This window comes from Amblyomma mixtum, chromosome 3 (genome assembly GCF_055824585.1).
Source record: "Amblyomma mixtum isolate Tamu chromosome 3, ASM5582458v1, whole genome shotgun sequence".
Taxonomy (NCBI): Eukaryota; Metazoa; Arthropoda; class Arachnida; order Ixodida; family Ixodidae; genus Amblyomma; species Amblyomma mixtum.
The window spans coordinates 389450216-389472798 of NC_143014.1; positions in this window are offsets into that span (position 1 = coordinate 389450216).

Genomic DNA, 22583 nt, shown 5'->3' on the forward strand with positions numbered 1-22583 from the left:
AGCCCACATATCTCTCTCATAACCCACGTACGTGTGAGCGCGATTCAGGCGCCCCTGACTAAGGGAGTGAGTTACGCGCACTTCCTTTCCTTAAAATCATCGCAGTGTAAAACGCTGCCAACGCCAATGCCAATGAACACAATGAACGCCGACGGCTCATGGCTTCAGTGCGGCTTTTCAGGCTCACTGTTCTCAATGCAAACGCATGCAGCCCACATCTCTCTCTCATAACCCCACGAACCTATGAGCGCGATACAGGCGTCCCCTGACTAAGGGAGTGAGTTACGCGCACTTGCTTTCCTTAAAATCATCGCAGTATAAAACGCTGCCAACGCCAATGCCAAAGAACACAATGAACGCCGACGGCTCATGGCTTCAGTGCGGGTTTTCTGGCTCACAGATCTCAATGCAAACGCACGCAGCCCACATCTCTCTCTCATCACCCCACGTACCTATGAGCGCGATTCAGATGTCCCCTGACTAAGGGAGTGAGTTACGCGCACTTCCTTTCCTTAAAATCATCGCAGTGTAAAACGCTGCCAACGCCAATCCCAATGAACACAACGAAGACCGACGGCTCATGGCTTCAGTGCGGATTTTCTGGCTCACAGTTCTCAATGCAAACGCATGCAGCCCACATCTCTCTCTCATAACCCACGTACGTGTGAGCGCGATTCAGGCGCCCCTGACTAAGGGAGTGAGTTACGCGCACTTCCTTTCCTTAAATCATCGCAGTGTAAAACGCTGCCAACGCCAATGCCAATGAACACAATGAACGCCGAAGGCTCATGGCTTTTCAGTGCGGCTTTTCTGGCTCACAGTTCTCAATGCAAACGCATGCAGCCCACATCTCTCTCTCATAACCCCACGAACCTATGAGCGTGATACATGCGTCCCCTGACTAAGGGAGTGAGTTACGCGCACTTGCTTTCCTTAAAATCATCGCAGTATAAAACGCTGCCAACGCCAATGCCAAAGAACGCAATGAACGGCGATGGCTCATGGCTTCAGTGCGGCTTTTCTGGCTCACAGTTCTCAATGCAAACGCACGCAGCCCACGTCTCTCTCTCATCACCCCACGTACCTATGAGCGCGATTCAGGCGTCCCCTGACTAAGGGAGTGAGTTACGCGCACTTCCTTTCCTTAAAATCATCGCAGTGTAAAACGCTGTCAACGCCAATGCCAATGAACACAACGAAGACCGACGGTCCATGGCTTCAGTGCGGATTTTCTGGCTCACAGTTCTCAATGCAAACGCATGCAGCCCACATATCTCTCTCATAACCCACGTACGTGTGAGCGCGATTCAGGCGCCCCTGACTAAGGGAGTGAGTTACACGCACTTCCTTTCCTTAAAATCATCGCAGTGTAAAACGCTGCCAACGCCAATGCCAATGAACACAATGAACGCCGACGGCTCATGGCTTCAGTGCGGCTTTTCTGGCTCACAGTTCTCAATGCAAACGCTTGCAGCCCACATCTCTTTCTCATAACCCCACGTACCTATGAGCCCGATTCAGGCGTCCCCTGACTAAGGGAGTGAGTTACGCGCACTTCCTTTAATTAAAATCATCGCAGTGTAAAACGCTGCCAACGCCATTGGCAATGAACACAATGAACGCCGACGGCTCATGGCTTCAGTGCGGGTTTTCTGGCTCACAGTTCTCAGTGCAAACGCACGCAGCCCACATCTCTCTTATAACCCCACGTACCTATGAGCGCGATTCAGGCGTCCCCTGACTAAGGGAGTGTGCTACGCGCACTTCCTTTCCATGAAATCATCGCAGTGTAAAACGCTGTCAACGCCAATGCCAATGAACACAACGAAGACCGACGGTCCATGGCTTCAGTGCGGATTTTCTGGCTCACAGTTCTCAATGCAAACGCATGCAGCCCACATATCTCTCTCATAACCCACGTACGTGTGAGCGCGATTCAGGCGCCCCTGACTAAGGGAGTGAGTTACGCGCACTTCCTTTAATTAAAATCATCGCAGTGTAAAACGCTGCCAACGCCATTGGCAATGAACACAATGAACGCCGACGGCTCATGGCTTCAGTGCGGGTTTTCTGGCTCACAGTTCTCAGTGCAAACGCACGCAGCCCACATCTCTCTTATAACCCTACGTACCTATGAGCGCGATTCAGGCGTCCCCTGACTAAGGGAGTGTGCTACGCGCAATTCCTTTCCATAAAATCATCGCAGTGTAAAACGCTGCCAACGCCAATGCCAATGAACACAATGAACGCCGACGGCTCATGGCTTCACTGCGGCTTTTCTGGCTCACTGTTCTCAATGCAAGCGCATGCAGCCCACATCTCTCTCTCATAGCCCCACGTACCTGTGAGCGCGATTCAGGCGTCCCCTGACTAAGGGAGTGAGTTACGCGCACTTCCTTTCCTTGAAATCATCGCAGTGTAAAACGCTGCCAACGCCAATACCAATGAACACAATGGACGCCGACGGCTCATGGCTTAAGTGCGGCTTTTGTGGCTCACAGTTCTCAATGGAAACGCACACAGCCCACATCTCTCTCTCATCACCCGACGTAGCTATGAGCGCGATTCAGACGTCCCCTGACTAAGGGAGTGAGTTATGCGCACTTCCTTTCCTTAAAATCATCGCAGTGTAAAACGCTGCCAACGCCAATGCCAATGAACGCAATGAACGCCGAAGGCTCATGGCTTCAGTGCGGCTTTTCTGGCTCACAGTTCTCAATGCAAACGGACGCAGCCCACATCTCTCTCTCATCACCCGACGTACCTATGAGCGCGATTCAGGCGTCCCCTGACTAAGGGAGTGAGTTACGCGCACTTCCTTTCCTTAAAATCATCGCAGTGTAAAACGCTGCCAACGCCAATGTCAATGAACACAACGAACGCCGACGGCTCATGGCTTCAGTGCGGCTCTTCTGGCTCACTGTTCTCAATGCAAACGCATGCAGCCCACATCTCTTTCTCATAACCCCACGTACCTATGAGCGCGATTCAGGCGTCCCCTGACTAAGGGATTGAGTTACGCGCACTTCCTTTCCTTAAAATCATCGCAGTGTAAAACGCTGCCAACGCCAATGCCAATGAACACAATGAACGCCGACGGCTCATGGCTTCAGTGCGGCTTTTCTGGCTCACTGTTCTCAATGCAAACGCATGCAGCCCACATCTCTCTCTCATAACCCCACGAACCTATGAGCGCGATACAGGCGTCCCCTGACTAAGGGAGTGAGTTACGCGCACTTGCTTTCCTTAAAATCATCGCAGTATAAAACGCTGCCAACGCCAATGCCAAAGAACACAATGAACGCCGACGGCTCATGGCTTCAGTGCGGCTTTTCTGGCTCACAGTTCTCAATGCAAACGCACGCAGCCCACATCTCTCTCTCATCACCCCACGTACCTATGAGCGCGATTCAGGCGTCCCCTGGCTAAGGGAGTGAGTTACGCGCACTTCCTTTCCTTAAAATCATCGCAGTGTAAAACGCTGCCAACGCCAATCCCAATGAACACAACGAAGACCGACGGCTCATGGCTTCAGTGCGGATTTTCTGGCTCACAGTTCTCAATGCAAACGCATGCAGCCCACATCTCTCTCTCATAACCCACGTACGTGTGAGCGCGATTCAGGCGCCCCTGACTAAGGTAGTGAGTTACGCGCACTTCCTTTCCTTAAAATCATCGCAGTGTAAAACGCTGCCAACGCCAATGCCAATGAACACAATGAACGCCGACGGCTCATGGCTTTTCAGTGCGGCTTTTCTGGCTCACAGTTCTCAATGCAAACGCATGCAGCCCACATCTCTCTCTCATAACCCCACGAACCTATGAGCGCGATACAGGCGTCCCCTGACTAAGGGAGTGAGTTACGCGCACTTGCTTTCCTTAAAATCATCGCAGTATAAAACGCTGCCAACGCCAATGCCAAAGAACGCAATGAACGCCGATGGCTCATGGGTTCAGTGCGGCTTTTCTGGCTCACAGTTCTCAATGCAAACGCACGCACCCCACGTCTCTCTCTCATCACCCGACGTACGTGTGAGCGCGATTCAGGCGCCCCTGACTAAGGGAGTGAGTTACGCGCACTTCCTTTCCTTAAAATCATCGCAGTGTAAAACGCTGCCAACGCCAATGCCAAAGAACACAATGAACGCCGACGGCTCATGGCTTCAGTGCGGCTTTTCTGGCTCACAGTTCTCAATGCAAACCCATGCAGCCCACATCTCTTTCATATAACCCCACGTACCTATGAGCGCGATTCAGGCGTCCCCTGACTAAGGGAGTGTGCTACGCGCACTTCCTTTCCTTAAAATCATCGCAGTGTAAAACGCTGCCAATGCCAATGCCAATGAACACAATGAACGCCGACGGCTCATGGCTTCACTGCGGCTTTTCTGGCTCACTGTCCTCAATGCAAGCGCATGCAGCCCACATCTCTCTCTCATAGCCCCACGTACCTGTGAGCGCGATTCAGGCGTCCCCTGACTAAGGGAGTGAGTTACGCGCACTTCCTTTCCTTGAAATCATCGCAGTGTAAAACGCTGCCAACGCCAATGCCAATGAACACAATGGACGCCGACGGCTCATGGCTTAAGTGCGGCTTTTGTGGCTCACAGTTCTCAATGGAAACGCACACAGCCCACATATCTCTCTCATAACCCACGTACGTGTCAGCGCGATTCAGGCGCCCCTGACTAAGGGAGTGAGTTACGCGCACTTCCTTTCCTTAAAATCATCGCAGTGTAAAACGCTGCCAACGCCAATGCCAATGAACACAATGAACGCCGACGGCTCATGGCTTCAGTGCGGCTTTTCTGGCTCACAGTTCTCAATGCAAACGCATGCAGCCCACATCTCTTTCTCATAACCCCACGTACCTATGAGCCCGATTCAGGCGTCCCCTGACTAAGGGAGTGAGTTACGCGCACTTCCTTTAATTAAAATCATCGCAGTGTAAAACGCTGCCAACGCCATTGGCAATGAACACAATGAACGCCGACGGCTCATGGCTTCAGTGCGGGTTTTCTGGCTCACAGTTCTCAGTGCAAACGCACGCAGCCCACATCTCTCTTATAACCCCACGTACCTATGAGCGCGATTCAGGCGTCCCCTGACTAAGGGAGTGTGCTACGCGCACTTCCTTTCCATAAAATCATCGCAGTGTAAAACGCTGCCAACGCCAACGCCAATGAACACAATGGACGCCGACGGCTCATGGCTTAAGTGCGGCTTTTGTGGCTCACAGTTCTCAATGGAAACGCACACAGCCCACATCTCTATCTCATCACCCGACGTACCTATGAGCGCGATTCAGGCGTCCCCTGACTAAGGGAGTGAGTTACGCGCACTTCCTTTCCTTAAAATCATCGCAGTGTAAAACGCTGCCAACGCCAATGCCAATGAACGCAATGAACGCCGAAGGCTCATGGCTTCAGTGCGGCTTTTCTGGCTCACAGTTCTCAATGCAAACGCACGCAGCCCACATCTCTCTCTCATCACCCGACGTACCTATGAGCGCGATTCAGGCGCCCCCTGACTAAGGGAGTGAGTTACGCGCACTTCCTTTCCTTAAAATCATCGCAGTGTAAAACGCTGCCAACGCCAATGCTAATGAACACAATGAACGCCGACGGCTCATGGCTTCAGTGCGGCTCTTCTGGCTCACTGTTCTCAATGCAAACGCATGCAGCCCACATCTCTTTCTCATAACCCCACGTACCTATGAGCGCGATTCAGGCGTCCCCTGACTAAGGGATTGAGTTACGCGCACTTCCTTTCCTTAAAATCATCGCAGTGTAACACGCTGCCAACGCCAATGCCAATGAACACAATGAACGCCGACGGCTCATGGCTTCAGTGCGGCTTTTCTGGCTCACTGTTCTCAATGCAAACGCATGCAGCCCACATCTCTCTCTCATAACCCCACGAACCTATGAGCGCGATACTGGCGTCCCCTGACTAAGGGAGTGAGTTACGCGCACTTGCTTTCCTTAAAATCATCGCAGTATAAAACGCTGCCAACGCCAATGCCAAAGAACACAATGAACGCCGACGGCTCATGGCTTCAGTGCGGCTTTTCTGGCTCACAGTTCTCAATGCAAACGCACGCAGCCCACATCTCTCTCTCATCACCCCACGTACCTATGAGCGCGATTCAGGCGTCCCCTGGCTAAGCGAGTGAGTTACGCGCACTTCCTTTAATTAAAATCATCGCAGTGTAAAACGCTGCCAACGCCATTGGCAATGAACACAATGAACGCCGACGGCTCATGGCTTCAGTGCGGGTTTTCTGGCTCACAGTTCTCAGTGCAAACGCACGCAGCCCACATCTCTCTTATAACCCCACGTACCTATGAGCGCGATTCAGGCGTCCCCTGACTAAGGGAGTGTGCTACGCGCACTTCCTTTCCATAAAATCATCGCAGTGTAAAACGCTGCCAACGCCAATGCCAATGAACACAATGAACGCCGACGGCTCATGGCATCACTGCGGCTTTTCTGGCTCACTGTTCTCAATGCAAGCGCATGCAGCCCACATCTCTCTCTCATAGCCCCACGTACCTGTGAGCGCGATTCAGGCGTCCCCTGACTAAGGGAGTGAGTTACGCGCACTTCCTTTCCTTGAAATCATCGCAGTGTAAAACGCTGCCAACGCCAATGCCAATGAACACAATGGACGCCGACGGCTCATGGCTTAAGTGCGGCTTTTGTGGCTCACAGTTCTCAATGGAAACGCACACAGCCCACATCTCTCTCTCATCACCCGACGTACCTATGAGCGCGATTCAGGCGTCCCCTGACAAAGGGAGTGAGTTACGCGCACTTCCTTTCCTTAAAATCATCGCAGTGTAAAACGCTGCCAACGCCAATGCCAATGAACGCAATGAACGCCGAAGACTCATGGCTTCAGTGCGGCTTTTCTGGCTCACAGTTCTCAATGCAAACGCACGCAGCCCACATCTCTCTCTCATCGCCCGACGTACCCATGAGCGCGATTCAGGCGTCCCCTGACTAAGGGACTGAGTTACGCGCACTTCCTTTCCTTAAAATCATCGCAGTGTAAAACGCTGCCAACGCCAATGCCAATGAACACAATGAACGCCGACGGCTCATGGCTTCAGTGCGGCTTTTCTGGCTCACAGTTCTCAATGCAAACGCATGCAGCCCACATCTCTTTCTCATAACCCCACGTACCTATGAGCCCGATTCAGGCGTCCCCTGACTAAGGCAGTGAGTTACGCGCACTTCCTTTAATTAAAATCATCGCAGTGTAAAACGCTGCCAACGCCATTGGCAATGAACACAATGAACGCCGACGGCTCATGGCTTCAGTGCGGGTTTTCTGGCTCACAGTTCTCAGTGCAAACGCACCCAGCCCACATCTCTCTCTCATAGCCCCTCGTACCTGTGAGCGCGATTCAGGCGTCCCCTAAGGGAGTGAGTTACGCGCACTTCCTTTCCTTGAAATCATCGCAGTGTAAAACGCTGCCAACGCCAATGCCAATGAACACAATGGACGCCGACGGCTCATGGCTTAAGTGCGGCTTTTGTGGCTCACAGTTCTCAATGGAAACGCACACAGCCCACATATCTCTCTCATAACCCACGTACGTGTGAGCGCGATTCAGGCGCCCCTGACTAAGGGAGTGAGTTAGGCGCACTTCTTTCCTTAAAATCATCGCAGTGTAAAACGCTGCCAACGCCAATGCCAATGAACACAATGAACGCCGACGGCTCATGGCTTCAGTGCGGCTTTTCTGGCTCACAGTTCTCAATGCAAACGCATGCAGCCCACATCTCTTTCTCATAACCCCACGTACCTAAGAGCCCGATTCAGGCGACCCCTGACTAAGGGAGTGTGTTACGCGCACTTCCTTTAATTAAAATCATCGCAGTGTAAAACGCTGCCAACGCCAATGCCAATGAACACAATGGACGCCGACGGCTCATGGCTTAAGTGCGGCTTTTGTGGCTCACAGTTCTCAATGGAAACGCACACAGCCCACATCTCTCTCTCATCACCCGACGTACCTATGAGCGCGATTCAGGCGTCCCCTGACTAATGGAGTGAGTTACGCGCACTTCCTTTCCTTAAAATCATCGCAGTGTAAAACGCTGCCAACTCCAATGCCAATGAACGCAATGAACGCCGAAGGCTCATGGCTTCAGTGCGGCTTTTCTGGCTCACAGTTCTCAATGCAAACGCACGCAGCCCACATCTCTCTCTCATCACCCGACGTACCTATGAGCGCGATTCAGGCGTCCCCTGAATAAGGGAGTGAGTTACGCGCACTTCCTTTCCTTAAAATTATCGCAGTGTAAAACGCTGCCAACGCCAATGTCAATGAACACAATGAACGCCGACGGCTCATGGCTTCAGTGCGGCTCTTCTGGCTCACTGTTCTCAATGCAAACGCATGCAGCCCACATCTCTTTCTCATAACCCCACGTACCTATGAGCGCGATTCAGGCGTCCCCTGACTAAGGGATTGAGTTACGCGCACTTCCTTTCCTTAAAATCATCGCAGTGTAAAACGCTGCCAACGCCAATGTCAATGAACACAATGAACGCCGACGGCTCATGGCTTCAGTGCGGCTCTTCTGGCTCACTGTTCTCAATGCAAACGCATGCAGCCCACATCTCTCTCTCATAACCCCACGAACCTATGAGCGCGATACTGGCGTCCCCTGACTAAGGGAGTGAGTTACGCGCACTTGCTTTCCTTAAAATCGTCGCAGTATAAAACGCTGCCAACGCCAATGCCAAAGAACACAATGAACGCCGACGGCTCATGGCTTCAGTGCGGCTTTTCTGGCTCACAGTTCTCAATGCAAACGCACGCAGCCCACATCTCTCTCTCATCACCCCACGTACCTATGAGCGCGATTCAGGCGTCCCCTGGCTAAGCGAGTGAGTTACGCGCACTTCCTTTCCTTAAAATCATCGCAGTGTAAAACGCTGCCAACGCCAATCCCAATGAACACAACGAAGACCGACGCCTCATGGCTTCAGTGCGGATTTTCTGGCTCACAGTTCTCAATGCAAACGCATGCAGCCCACATCTCTCTCTCATAACCCACGTACGTGTGAGCGCGATTCAGGCGCCCCTGACTAAGGGAGTGAGTTACGCGCACTTCCTTTCCTTAAAATCATCGCAGTGTAAAACGCTGCCAACGCCAATGCCAATGAACACAATGAACGCCGACGGCTCATGGCTTTTCAGTGCGGCTTTTCTGGCTCACAGTTCTCAATGCAAACGCATGCAGCCCACATCTCTCTCTCATAACCCCACGAACCTATGAGCGCGATACAGGCGTCCCCTGACTAAGGGAGTGAGTTACGCGCACTTGCTTTCCTTAAAATCATCGCAGTATAAAACGCTGCCAACGCCAATGCCAAAGAACGCAATGAACGCCGATGGCTCATGGCTTCAGTGCGGCTTTTCTGGCTCACAGTTCTCAATGCAAACGCACGCAGCCCACGTCTCTCTCTCATCACCCCACGTACCTATGAGCGCGATTCAGGCGTCCCCTGACTAAGGGAGTGAGTTACGCGCACTTCCTTTCCTTAAAATCATCGCAGTGTAAAACGCTGTCAACGCCAATGCCAATGAACACAACGAAGACCGACGGCTCATGGCTTCAGTGCGGATTTTCTGGCTCACAGTTCTCAATGCAAACGCATGCAGCCCACATATCTCTCTCATAACCCACGTACGTGTGAGCGCGATTCAGGCGCCCCTGACTAAGGGAGTGAGTTACGCGCACTTCCTTTCCTTAAAATCATCGCAGTGTAAAACGCTGCCAACGCCAATGCCAATGAACACAATGAACGCCGACGGCTCATGGCTTCAGTGCGGCTTTTCTGGCTCACAGTTCTCATTGCAAACGCACGCAGCCCACATCTCTCTTATAACCCCACGTACCTATGAGCGCGATTCAGGCGTCCCCTGACTAAGGGAGTGTGCTACGCGCACTTCCTTTCCATAAAATCATCGCAGTGTAAAACGCTGCCAACGCCAATGCCAATGAACACAATAAACGCCGACGGCTCATGGCTTCACTGCGGCTTTTCTGGCTCACTGTTCTCAATGCAAGCGCATGCAGCCCACATCTCTCTCTCATAGCCCCACGTACCTGTGAGCGCGATTCAGGCGTCTCCTGACTAAGGGAGTGAGTTACGCGCACTTCCTTTCCTTGAAATCATCGCAGTGTAAAACGCTGCCAACGCCAATGCCAATGATCACAATGGACGCCGACGGCTCATGGCTTAAGTGCGGCTTTTGTGGCTCACAGTTCTCAATGGAAACGCACACAGCCCACATCTCTCTCTCATCACCCGACGTACCTATGAGCGCGATTCAGGCGTCCCCTGACTAAGGGAGTGAGTTACGCGCACTTCCTTTCCTTAAAATCATCGCAGTGTAAAACGCTGCCAACGCCAATGCCAATGAACGCATCGAATGCCGAAGGCTCATGGCTTCAGTGCGGCTTTTCTGGCTCACAGTTCTCAATGCAAACGCACGCAGCCCACATCTCTCTCTCATCACCCGACGTACCTATGAGCGCGATTCAGGTGTCCCCTGACTAAGGGAGTGAGTTACGCGCACTTCCTTTCCTTAAAATCATCGCAGTGTAAAACGCTGCCAACGCCAATGTCAATGAACACAATGAACGCCGACGGCTCATGGCTTCAGTGCGGCTCTTCTGGCTCACTGTTCTCAATGCAAACTCTAGGTTTTCCTGCAGGCCGATGCCCCTTGATGCACTTCGCGCCTGTTTTGCTTGGAAGACGCAAACGCATGCAGCCCACATCTCTTTCTCATAACCCCACGTACCTATGAGCGCGATTCAGACGTCCCCTGACTAAGGGATTGAGTTACGCGCACTTCCTTTCCTTAAAATCATCGCAGTGTAAAACGCTGCCAACGCCAATGCCAATGAACACAATGAACGCCGACGGCTCATGGCTTCAGTGCGGCTTTTCTGGCTCACTGTTCTCAATGCAAACGCATGCAGCCCACATCTCTCTCTCATAACCCCACGAACCTATGAGCGCGATACAGGCGTCCCCTGACTAAGGGAGTGAGTTACGCGCACTTGCTTTCCTTAAAATCATCGCAGTATAAAACGCTGCCAACGCCAATGCCAAAGAACACAATGAACGCCGACGGCTCATGGCTTTAGTGCGGCTTTTCTGGCTCACAGTTCTCAATGCAAACGCACGCAGCGCACATCTCTCTCTCATCACCCCACGTACCTATGAGCGCGATTCAGGCGTCCCCTGGCTAAGGGAGTGTGTTACGCGCACTTCCTTTCCTTAAAATCATCGCAGTGTAAAACGCTGCCAACGCCAATCCCAATGAACACAACGAAGACCGACGGCTCATGGCTTCAGTGCGGATTTTCTGGCTCACAGTTCTCAATGTAACGGACACGTGTCGTGTTCGTATCATTGCCGCGCATCAGTTATTGCATCGCGCCGATGCGCAACAGTAATGCGCAGTAGGTTACAGCGTCCCGCTCGGCTCGCCCAGAACGCCGGCACGCGTCCCGCTCGGCTCGCCCAGAACGCCGGCGCGCGTCCCGCTCGGCTTGCCCAGAACGCCGGCGCGCGTCCCACTCGGCTGGCCCAGAACGCCGGCAAGCGTCGTGCCTATAAAAGCTGTGCCTTCAATAAACAGTGGTTCATTCTTGCACTGACCATGCTGCTGTAAGCGTCGTCCCTCCGGCTGGTTACATGGTGTCAGAAGTGGCCCTTTGAGGCCTATGGAAATCGACCCTGCGTCCGGCGTGCTATGGACCTGCTGAAGACACCAGAGCCATTGCGGCTGACTGGTAACGTAACAGAAAACTGGAAGCGTTTTAAGCAGAAATTCGAGTTATTTCTGCAGGCGACGGAGACTAAGGACCAGCCCAGATCGGATGCATCCAAGGCGGCACTCCTGTTGAGCATCGCTGGCGACGACGCTTTGGACGTCTTCAACAACTTCCAGTTTGGCGACAATGAAGACAAGACGAACTACAGCACCTTGGTGAGCAAGTTTGATGCTTATTGTGCCGAAGTTAGCAATGAAGTACATGAAAGATACGTATTCCGTTCAAGAAAGCAAGCGGAGGGAGAACCTTTTGAAAAATTTGTTCGTGACTTGAAAAAGCAAGCGGCACAGTGCAACTTTGGCACGCTGCAAGAATCGATGATAAGGGACCAGATTGTATTTGGCACGTGTAATCCTCGACTACGTGAGAAGATGCTGCGGGATAACCAGCTGACGTTGAAAAAAGCAGAGGAAATGTGCAGAGCAGCAGAGACGCTAGCACAGCGGAATGAAGTTTGGCACAGAGGGGACGACAGTGTCGACGCGATTTCGAGGCGCGCGGCTCCCTCGAAAGAGGGGAAAGAAGCAAAAAAACAGTTTCGTTGTCGTAAGTGCAACCGCTGGCACAAACCTAAGCAATGCCCAGCTTTTGGAAAGAAGTGTCGTTTGTGTCACAAGCTGAACCATTTCGCAAATTGCTGCGCGTCAGCCGGGGTCAGTGAAGTGCGAGAACAGCAAGACGCGGACTTTGACATCCTAGAAGTCACCACGGCAAAGCGCGAGAGGGATTGGATGGTCAAGGCTCAAGTTCGTAACTGTGCGATCCGTTTTAAAGTGGACACCGGATCGCAAGCAAGCTTGTTTCCTATGTCGATTTACCAAAAACTGCGGGGAGCAGAAGAACTGAAGCCGACTAATTCGATCCTGCGGGCGTATAACGGAGGCATCATAACGTGTTTTGGAACGTGTACGCTTGAAGTCCGTCTTGGGAACACTTCTGCCACAGTGAAGTTCTTTGTGGTGAAAAATGGGCGTCAAGCCATACTTGGGCTAGAAGCGAGTGAAGCTCTGGGGCTAGTCCAGCGTAGGGTATGTGCCGTAGACAAGACCGCAACTGATGACCTTCTGAAAAATTTCGGGCACATATTCCAGGGCCTCGGGTGTTTGCAGCAGGCGTACAGTATGGTCTTGTCACCTGAAGCGATACCAGTAGTGCAACCAGCGCGACGAGTTCCGGTGGCGCTAGAAGAACCCCTTAAAAAAGAACTTGACCGAATGGTACGTGCTGGCATCATTGTGAGGGTGAACGAACCTACCGACTGGGTCAGCCCCCTAGTTTTGGCAAAGAAGAAAGATGGCACGCTAAGGGTGTGTATGGATCCCAGGGCTATAAACAAGTACATAAAGAGGCAGCATTTCCCGCTTCCTAGGCGAGAAGATTTGGAAGCCCGTTTAACAAATGCCCAGTACTTCAGCTGCCTTGATGCAAATTCGGGCTATCATCAGATACCGCTTGATGAGCGGACTTCGAGGATCTGCACTTTTTCTTCGCCGTTCGGGAGATACCGTTTTCTCCGGCTGCCCTTTGGCATTTCTTCCGCACCAGAGGTATTTCAACAGAGTATGAGCCAAGTCTTTGATGGCCTACCCGGCGTACTGGTATATGTTGACGATATTTTAGTATGGGGTTCCAGTAGACAAGAACACGATGAGCGGTTGATAGCAGCGCTAAAAGCCGCCGAGAAAGCCGGCTTGACTTTCAACATCCAGAAGTGCAAGTTTAGGGTGAAAGAAGTCAGATTCCTTGGCGATATCATAGGCCGAACGGGCATATCGCCTGACCCCAAGCTGATCAAAAACTTGGTGAATATACCAACACCAACGTCCAAGAGTGACGTTCAGCGAATGCTGGGTGTACTTAATTACTTTGGTAAATTTGTCCCACGACTGTCCGAGCGAACAACGCTTCTACGTGAGCTTATCAAGACGCGCTCAGAATTCCAATGGACAGATAGCCATGCGCAGGAGTGGAAAAAACTAACACAAATCCTGACCACCGCCCCCCTTCTTGCAATCTTTGATCCGCAACGAAAATCCAAGATTACCTGTGACGCATCAAAAGACGGCGTTGGTGCAGCATTACTGCAAGACTACAGTGGTGAGTGGAGGCCCGTAGCATACGCATCTCGTGTTTTAACGCAAGCCGAGAAGAATTATGCCCAAATTGAGAAGGAAGCACTTGGGATATGTTTTGGCTGCGAAAGGTTTCACGAGTTCGTGTACGGTAGAAACGTGCTTATCGAAACGGACCACAAACCGCTGGTAGCGATAGCACGGAAAGAAATTGCTGACATGCCACCACGAGTGCAACGATTCTTTTTGCGTTTGCTAAAGTACGACTTTGTCTTTCAGTACATTCCAGGAAAACATCTCGTTCTCGCTGACATGTTGTCACGGTCAACAAAGGATCAGGTCGAAGAAAAAGGTGGCACAACACACGACGTTGAGGTTCACGCCGTCCAGTCCTTGGGCTACATGGTCACCTCCGAAACGCTGCGGTCGCTACAGCTGGAAACTGCACGGGACTGCTACCTCCAGACTGTGATAGCATGCTTGGTGGACGGGCAGCCAGTGACAGGTGAACTCAAGCCATTTTCGCACGAACTCTCTGTCGTTAATGGAGTAGTGCTGAAAGGCACTAAAGTCGTCATACCGAAAAGTATGCGACGAATCATGTTGGAAAGAATTCATGCGGGCCACCTTGGGATGCAAAAATGTAAGGAGAGGGCTCGGAAACTTATTTTTTGGCCTGGTCTGAATGGCGACATCACTGCCCGTGTGGAAAGCTGTGCAACGTGCAGAAAATACGCGTACAGGCAGCCAGAAGAACCCTTGCTAATGCGACCCGTTCCAAAATGTGCTTGGTACAGGGTTGGAGTAGATATCTTTTCCTATGCGGGCAAGTCGTACGTGGTTGCGTATGATGCATTTTCAAATTTTCCCGAGGTCGCCACGCTCGACAACACAACTGCGGAAACCACGATCGCAGCCCTTAGCGCCATGTTCGCCCGGTATGGTATACCAGTGGAAGTATGCACGGATAACGGACCCCAGTTCTCGAGCCATGAATTTGCCACGTTTGCCAGAGCATATGACTTTCATCATATAACATCGAGCCCCCGTTATCCGCAGTCGAACGGCTTGGCGGAAAAAGGAGTGCAGATCGTGAAGAGGATCCTGAAAAAGACCCTCGACGCCCGGGAGGACTTCTGGCTTGGTCTTCTTGCATATCGCTCTACACCGCTGGAAGATGGGCATTCTCCGGGTGAGCTTCTTCAGCGAAGGCGACTTCGTTCTAACCTTCCCGACTTCGGCAGGGTGACTCGTACTACAGTACGGAAACGCCACCAGGCCAGGGCTGGACAGCCTTTGGCAGCACTACACAGAGGCTCAACGGTTAGACTTCAGGATGCTGCTGGTTGGTCGCGTAAAGCGAAGGTCGTTGCTGAAACCGCTCCAAGATCCTACTTGGTACAAACCAAACATCAACGTATGCTGCGGCGGAACCGCCGGCATCTGCTTAGGACGGCGGAGCAGTACACCAGTGAAAGCGACGACGACACTTGTTCGGGTTCTCAGCCCCGTACACAGCAACCTACGACACCAGCTGAATCAGGTGCACAATCCTCTAGAGTGGCCTCTGCTACAAACGGTGAGGAATCTTCTCGACCAGCAAGTGGATACAATTCTCCGTCGAGCATCCCATCGTCGCCCACCGTGAGAAGATCAACTCGGACCTCCCGGCCCCCACAGAGGCTACGCTATGGCGAACACTTTAATCAAGTGCCCTAACTGTGACTGTTATATTGAAGTGTCTCATTTTGTTCTTTCCCGAGGGAGGATGTAACGGACACGTGTCGTGTTCGTATCAGTGCCGCGCATCAGTTATTGCATCGCGCCGATGCGCAACAGTAATGCGCAGTAGGTTACAGCGTCCCGCTCGGCTCGCCCAGAACGCCGGCACGCGTCCCGCTCGGCTCGCCCAGAACGCCGGCGCGCGTCCCGCTCGGCTTGCCCAGAACGCCGGCGCGCGTCCCACTCGGCTGGCCCAGAACGCCGGCAAGCGTCGTGCCTATAAAAGCTGTGCCTTCAATAAACAGTGGTTCATTCTTGCACTGACCATGCTGCTGTAAGCGTCGTCCCTCCGGCTGGTTACACTCAATGCAAACGCATGCAGCCCACATCTCTCTCTCATAACCCACGTACGTGTGAGCGCGATTCAGGCGCCCCTGACTAAGGGAGTGAGTTACGCGCACTTCCTTTCCTTAAAATCATCGCAGTGTAAAACGCTGCCAACGCCAATGCCAATGAACACAATGAACGCCGACGGCTCATGGCTTTTCAGCGCGGCTTTTCTGGCTCACAGTTCTCAATGCAAACGCATGCAGCCCACATCTCTCTCTCATAACCCCACGAACCTATGAGCGCGATACAGGCGTCCCCTGACTAAGGGAGTGAGTTACGCGCACTTGCTTTCCTTAAAATCATCGCAGTATAAAACGCTGCCAACGCCAATGCCAAAGAACGCAATGAACGCCGACGGCTCATGGCTTCAGTGCGGCTTTTCTGGCTCACAGTTCTCAGTGCAAACGCACGCAGCCCACATCTCTCTCTCATCACCCCAAGTACCTATGAGCGCAATTCAGGCGTCCCCTGACTAAGGGAGTGAGTTACGCGCACTTCCTTTCCTTCAAATCATCGCAGTGTAAAACGCTGTCAACGCCAATGCCAATGAACACAACGAAGACCGACGGACAATGGCTTCAGTGCGGATTTTCTGGCTCACAGTTTTCAATGCAAACGCATGCAGCCCACATCTCTCTCTCATAACCCACGTACGTGTGAGCGCGATTCAGGCGCCCCTGACTAAGGGAGTGAGTTACGCGCACTTCCTTTCCTTAAAATCATCGCAGTGTAAAACGCTGCCAACGCCAATGCCAATGAACACAATGAACGCCGACGGCTCATGGCTTCAGTGCGGCTTTTCTGGCTCACAGTTCTCAATGCAAACGCATGCAGCCCACATCTCTTTCTCATAACCCCACGTACCTATGAGCGCGATTCAGGCGTCCCCTGACTAAGGGAGTGAGTTACGCGCACTTCCTTTAATTAAAATCATCGCAGTGTAAAACGCTGCCAACGCCATTGGCAATGAACACAATGAACGCCGACGGCTCATGGCTTCAGTGCGGGTTTTCTGGCTCACAGTTCTCAGTGCAAACGCACGCAGCCCACATCTCTCTTATAACCCCACGTACCTATGAGCGCGATTCAGGCGTCCCCTGACTAAGGGAGTGTGCTACGCGCACTTCCTTTCCATAAAATCATCGCAGTGTAAAACGCTGCCAACGCCAATGCCAATGAACACAATGAACGCCGACGGCTCATGGCTTCACTGCGGCTTTTCTGGCTCACTGTTCTCAATGCAAGCGCATGCAGCCCACATCTCTCTCTCATAGCCCCACGTACCTGTGAGCGCGATTCAGGCGTCCCCTGACTAAGGGAGTGAGTTACGCGCACTTCCTTTCCTTGAAATCATCGCAGTGTAAAACGCTGCCAACGCCAATGCCAATGAACACAATGGACGCCGACGGCTCATGGCTTAAGTGCGGCTTTTGTGGCTCACAGTTCTCAATGGAAACGCACACAGCCCACATCTCTCTCTCATCACCCGACGTACCTATGAGCGCGATTCAGGCGTCCTCTGACTAAGGGAGTGAGTTACGCGCACTTCCTTTCCTTAAAATCATCGCAGTGTAAAACGCTGCCAACGCCAATGCCAATGAACGCAATGAATGCCGAAGGCTCATGGCTTCAGTGCGGCTTTTCTGGCTCACAGTTCTCAATGCAAACGCACGCAGCCCACATCTCTCTCTCATGACCCGACGTACCTATGAGCGCGATTCAGGCGTCCCCTGACTAAGGGAGCGAGTTACGCGCACTTCCTTTCCTTAAAATCATCGCAGTGTAAAACGCTGCCAACGCCAATGTCAATGAACACAATGAACGCCGACGGCTCATGGCTTCAGTGCGGCTCTTCTGGCTCACTGTTCTCAATGCAAACGCATGCAGCCCACATCTCTTTCTCATAACCCCACGTACCTATGAGCGCGATTCAGACGTCCCCTGACTAAGGGATTGAGTTACGCGCACTTCCTTTCCTTAAAATCATCGCAGTGTAAAACGCTGCCAACGCCAATGCCAATGAACACAATGAACGCCGACGGCTCATGGCTTCAGTGCGGCTTTTCTGGCTCACTGTTCTCAATGCAAACGCATGCAGCCCACATCTCTCTCTCATAACCCCACGAACCTATGAGCGCGATACAGGCGTCCCCTGACTAAGGGAGTGAGTTACGCGCACTTGCTTTCCTTAAAATCATCGAAGTATAAAACGCTGCCAACGCCAATGCCAAAGAACACAATGAACGCCGACGGCTCATGGCTTCAGTGCGGCTTTTCTGGCTCACAGTTCTCAATGCAAGCGCACGCAGCCCACATCTCTCTCTCATCACCCCACGTACCTATGAGCGCGATTCAGGCGTCCCCTGGCTAAGGGAGTGAGTTACGCGCACTTCCTTTCCTTAAAATCATCGCAGTGTAAAACGCTGCCAACGCCAATCCCAATGAACACAACGAAGACCGACGGCTCATGGCTTCAGTGCGGATTTTCTGGCTCACAGTTCTCAATGCAAACGCATGCAGCCCACATCTCTCTCTCATAACCCACGTCGTGTGAGCGCGATTCAGGCGCCCCTGACTAAGGGAGTGAGTTACGCGCACTTCCTTTCTTTAAAATCATCGCAGTGTAAAACGCTGCCAACGCCAATGCCAATGAACACAATGAACGCCGACGGCTCATGGCTTCAGTGCGGCTTTTCTGGCTCACAGTTCTCAATGCAAACGCATGCAGCCCACATCTCTTTCTCATAACCCCACGTACCTATGAGCGCGATTCAGGCGTCCCCTGACTAAGGGAGTGAGTTACGCGCACTTCCTTTAATTAAAATCATCGCAGTGTAAAACGCTGCCAACGCCATTGGCAATGAACACAATGAACGCCGACGGCTCATGGCTTCAGTGCGGGTTTTCTGGCTCACAGTTCTCAGTGCAAACGCACGCAGCCCACATCTCTCTTAAAACCCCACGTACCTATGAGCGCGATTCAGGCGTCCCCTGACTAAGGGAGTGTGCTACGCGCACTTCCTTTCCATAAAATCATCGCAGTGTAAAACGCTGCCAACGCCAATGCCAATGAACACAATGAACGCCGACGGCTCATGGCTTCACTGCGGCTTTTCTTGCTCACTGTTCTCAATGCAAGCGCATGAAGCCCACATCTCTCTCTCATAGCCCCACGTACCTGTGAGCGCGATTCAGGCGTCCCCTGACTAAGGGAGTGAGTTACGCGCACTTCCTTTCCTTGAAATCATCGCAGTGTAAAACGCTGCCAACGCCAATGACAATGAACACAATGAACGCCGACGGCTCATGGCTTCACTGCGGCTTTTCTGGCTCACAGTTCTCAATGCAAACGCATGCAGACAACATCTCTCTCTCATAGCCCCACGTACCTGTGAGTGCGATTCAGGCGTCCCCTGACTAAGGGAGTGAGGTACGCGCACTTCCTTTAATTAAAATCATCGCAGTGTAAAACGCTGCCAACGCCAATGCCAATGAACACAATGAACGCCGACGGCTCATGGCTTCAGTGCGGCATTTCTGGCTCACAGTTCTCAATGCAAACGCATGCAGACAGCATCTCTTTCTCATAGCCCCACGTACCTGTGAGCGCGATTCAGGCGTCCCCTGACTAAGGGAGTGAGTTACGCGCACTTCCTTTCCTTAAAATCATCGCAGTGTAAAACGCTGCCAACGCCATTGCATATGAACACAATGGACGCCGACGGCTCATGGCTTAAGTGCGGCTTTTGTGGCTCACAGTTCTCAATGGAAACGCACACAGCCCACATCTCTCTCTCATCACCCGACGTACCTATGAGCGCGATTCAGGCGTCCCCTGACTAAGGGAGTGAGTTACGCGCACTTACTTTCCTTAAAATCATCGCAGTATAAAACGCTGCCAACGCCAATGCCAAAGAACACAATGAACGCCGACGGCTCATGGCTTCAGTGCGGCTTTTCTGGCTCACAGTTCTCAATGCAAACGCACGCAGCCCACATCTCTCTCTCATCACCCCACGTACCTATGAGCGCGATTCAGGCGTCCCCTGGCTAAGGGAGTGAGTTACGCGCACTTCCTTTCCTTAAAAACATCGCAGTGTAAAACGCTGCCAACGCCAATGCCAATGAACACAAAAAAGGCCGACGGGTCATGGCTTCAGTGCGGATTTTCTGGCTCACAGTTCTCAATGCAAACGCACACACCCCACATCTCTCTCTAATAACCCACGTATCTGTGAGCGCGATTCAGGCGCCCCTGACTAAGGGAGTGAGTTACGCGCACTTCCTTTCCTTAAAATCATCGCAGTGTAAAACGCTGCCAACGCCAATGCCAATGAACACAATGAACGCCGACGGCGCATGGCTTCAGTGCGGCTTTTCTGGCTCACAGTTCTCAATGCAAACGCATGCACCCCACATCTCTTTCTCATAACCCCACGTACCTATGAGCGCGATTCAGGCGTCCCCTGACTAAGGGAGTGAGTTACGCGCACTTCCTTTCCTTAAAATCATCGCAGTGTGAAACGCTGCCAACGCCATTGGCAATGAACACAATGAACGCCGACGGCTCATGGCTTCAGTGCGGGTTTTCTGGCTCACAGTTCTCAATGCAAACGCACGCAGCCCACATCTCTCTCTCATAACCCCACGTACCTATGAGCGCGATTCAGGCGTCCCCTGACTAAGGGAGTGAGTTACGCGCACTTCCTTTCCTTAAAATCATCGCAGTGTGAAACGCTGCCAACGCCATTGGCAATGAACACAATGAACGCCGACGGCTCATGGCTTCAGTGCGGGTTTTCTGGCTCACAGTTCTCAATGCAAACGCACGCAGCCCACATCTCTCTCTCATCACCCGACGTACCTATGAGCGCGATTCAGGCGTCCCCTGACTAAGGGAGTGTGTTACGCGCACTTCCTTTCCATAAAATCATTCAGTTCAGTGCAGTGCATTTATTTCAGTCATGTACAATGGCTGAGGAGAAAGGAAAAAAGCCGCGCACGCGGCTTGACAAAGCTCCCATCTCCCGTAGCGGCTTAGGCACGGCGATGACAGGCAGCAGTAAAACAATAACAAGAGAATGCATGAAATAACAAATATGTACAATATCTTCATAACAGATCACCAGAATAGTCTCGGTACTGTTACACACACGCAAATGATAGTTTAATCACAGCACATGGATACTTGGTTTATTTTACAGTTGGATATGATTCATTGTTTTGTAAGAACATATTTCTGACAGCGTTATATGAAACGGAAAGAATGGATTGATTAGTGAAAGCATTTCTATTAAGGAAAGATGGCAACACATACCTGAGAGTTTGAAAACCGTAATTTGTGCGTGGACAAGGTACATACCAATATTCGTAGTGTCTTGTGTTGTGAACAGCGGTATTTTCCCGTAGATTCGCAAGGTCAGCAAAAAATGTGGTGTCACTATGTACCTGAGATTTGTACTGCTGAATTACACGGTACTGATGAATAACCCTTGCATCCATAATGCGGTATTTTGCAAATAGAGCACTCGTATGTGCTAAGTATGTGGCACCCGCAATTGCTCTGACTGCATTTTTTTGTAATGTCAAAACCTTGTGAATATTAGTTTGCGTCGTTGTACCCCAAACCAAATGACAATATTTAACATGAGAGTCAAAGAGGGCATGGTAATAACAAGTTTTGTCCTAGTAGGTATCATGCACTTTAACCTTCTGAGTATGCCGACAACGCGAGCTAGCTTACTCTCCATTTGCTCGATGTGGTAGTCCCATAACATAAATTCATTGAAATGAACGCCAAGTGTTTTTACAACATTAGTTATTTCTATTATATTACCACCCAATACTAAATCTGTATGTACAGCCCATTTGACATTTTTAGCTCTAAAAAATATCGCCTTTGTTTTCCGTGTGTTTATTAGTAGGGAATTTTTTTCAGACCATGAGTTAAGTTTGCCCAACACGCTATTAGCCTTTTCTACTATATCATTCGCGTTGGTGCCGGACAGAAATAAAGTAGTGTCGTCAGCGTAAATTACGTATTCTGTTTCGGAGTCAATCTGTACTAAATCATTAATATATACATTAAATAATAAGGGACCAAGGATACTACCTTGAGGTACACCATGCTTTATTTTATTGTAAGTAGAGCGATGATTATCTATAGAAACGTACTGATATCGGTCAGTTAAATAGCTGGTGATAAGAGATAGTGCTTTGTTCCGGACACCGTATGCAGAAAGTTTAAGAAGAAGAGTTTCGTGATGAATCCTATCGAAGGCTTTGGAGAAGTCTATGTATATTCCAAGGGTTATTTGTTTACATTCAATATTATTTGAGATTATTTCTTTTTGCTTCAGGAGAGCCATTTCAGTAGAGGACTTAGGTCTAAATCCAAACTGCCTTGGAGTTATCACGTTGTATTTTTCAAGAAAATTGGAAAGTCGTAAATGTATTGTTTTTTCCAAGCCCTTAGAAAAAATAGGCAATATAGACACTGGTCTATAATTACCAAGATCGGTTTTC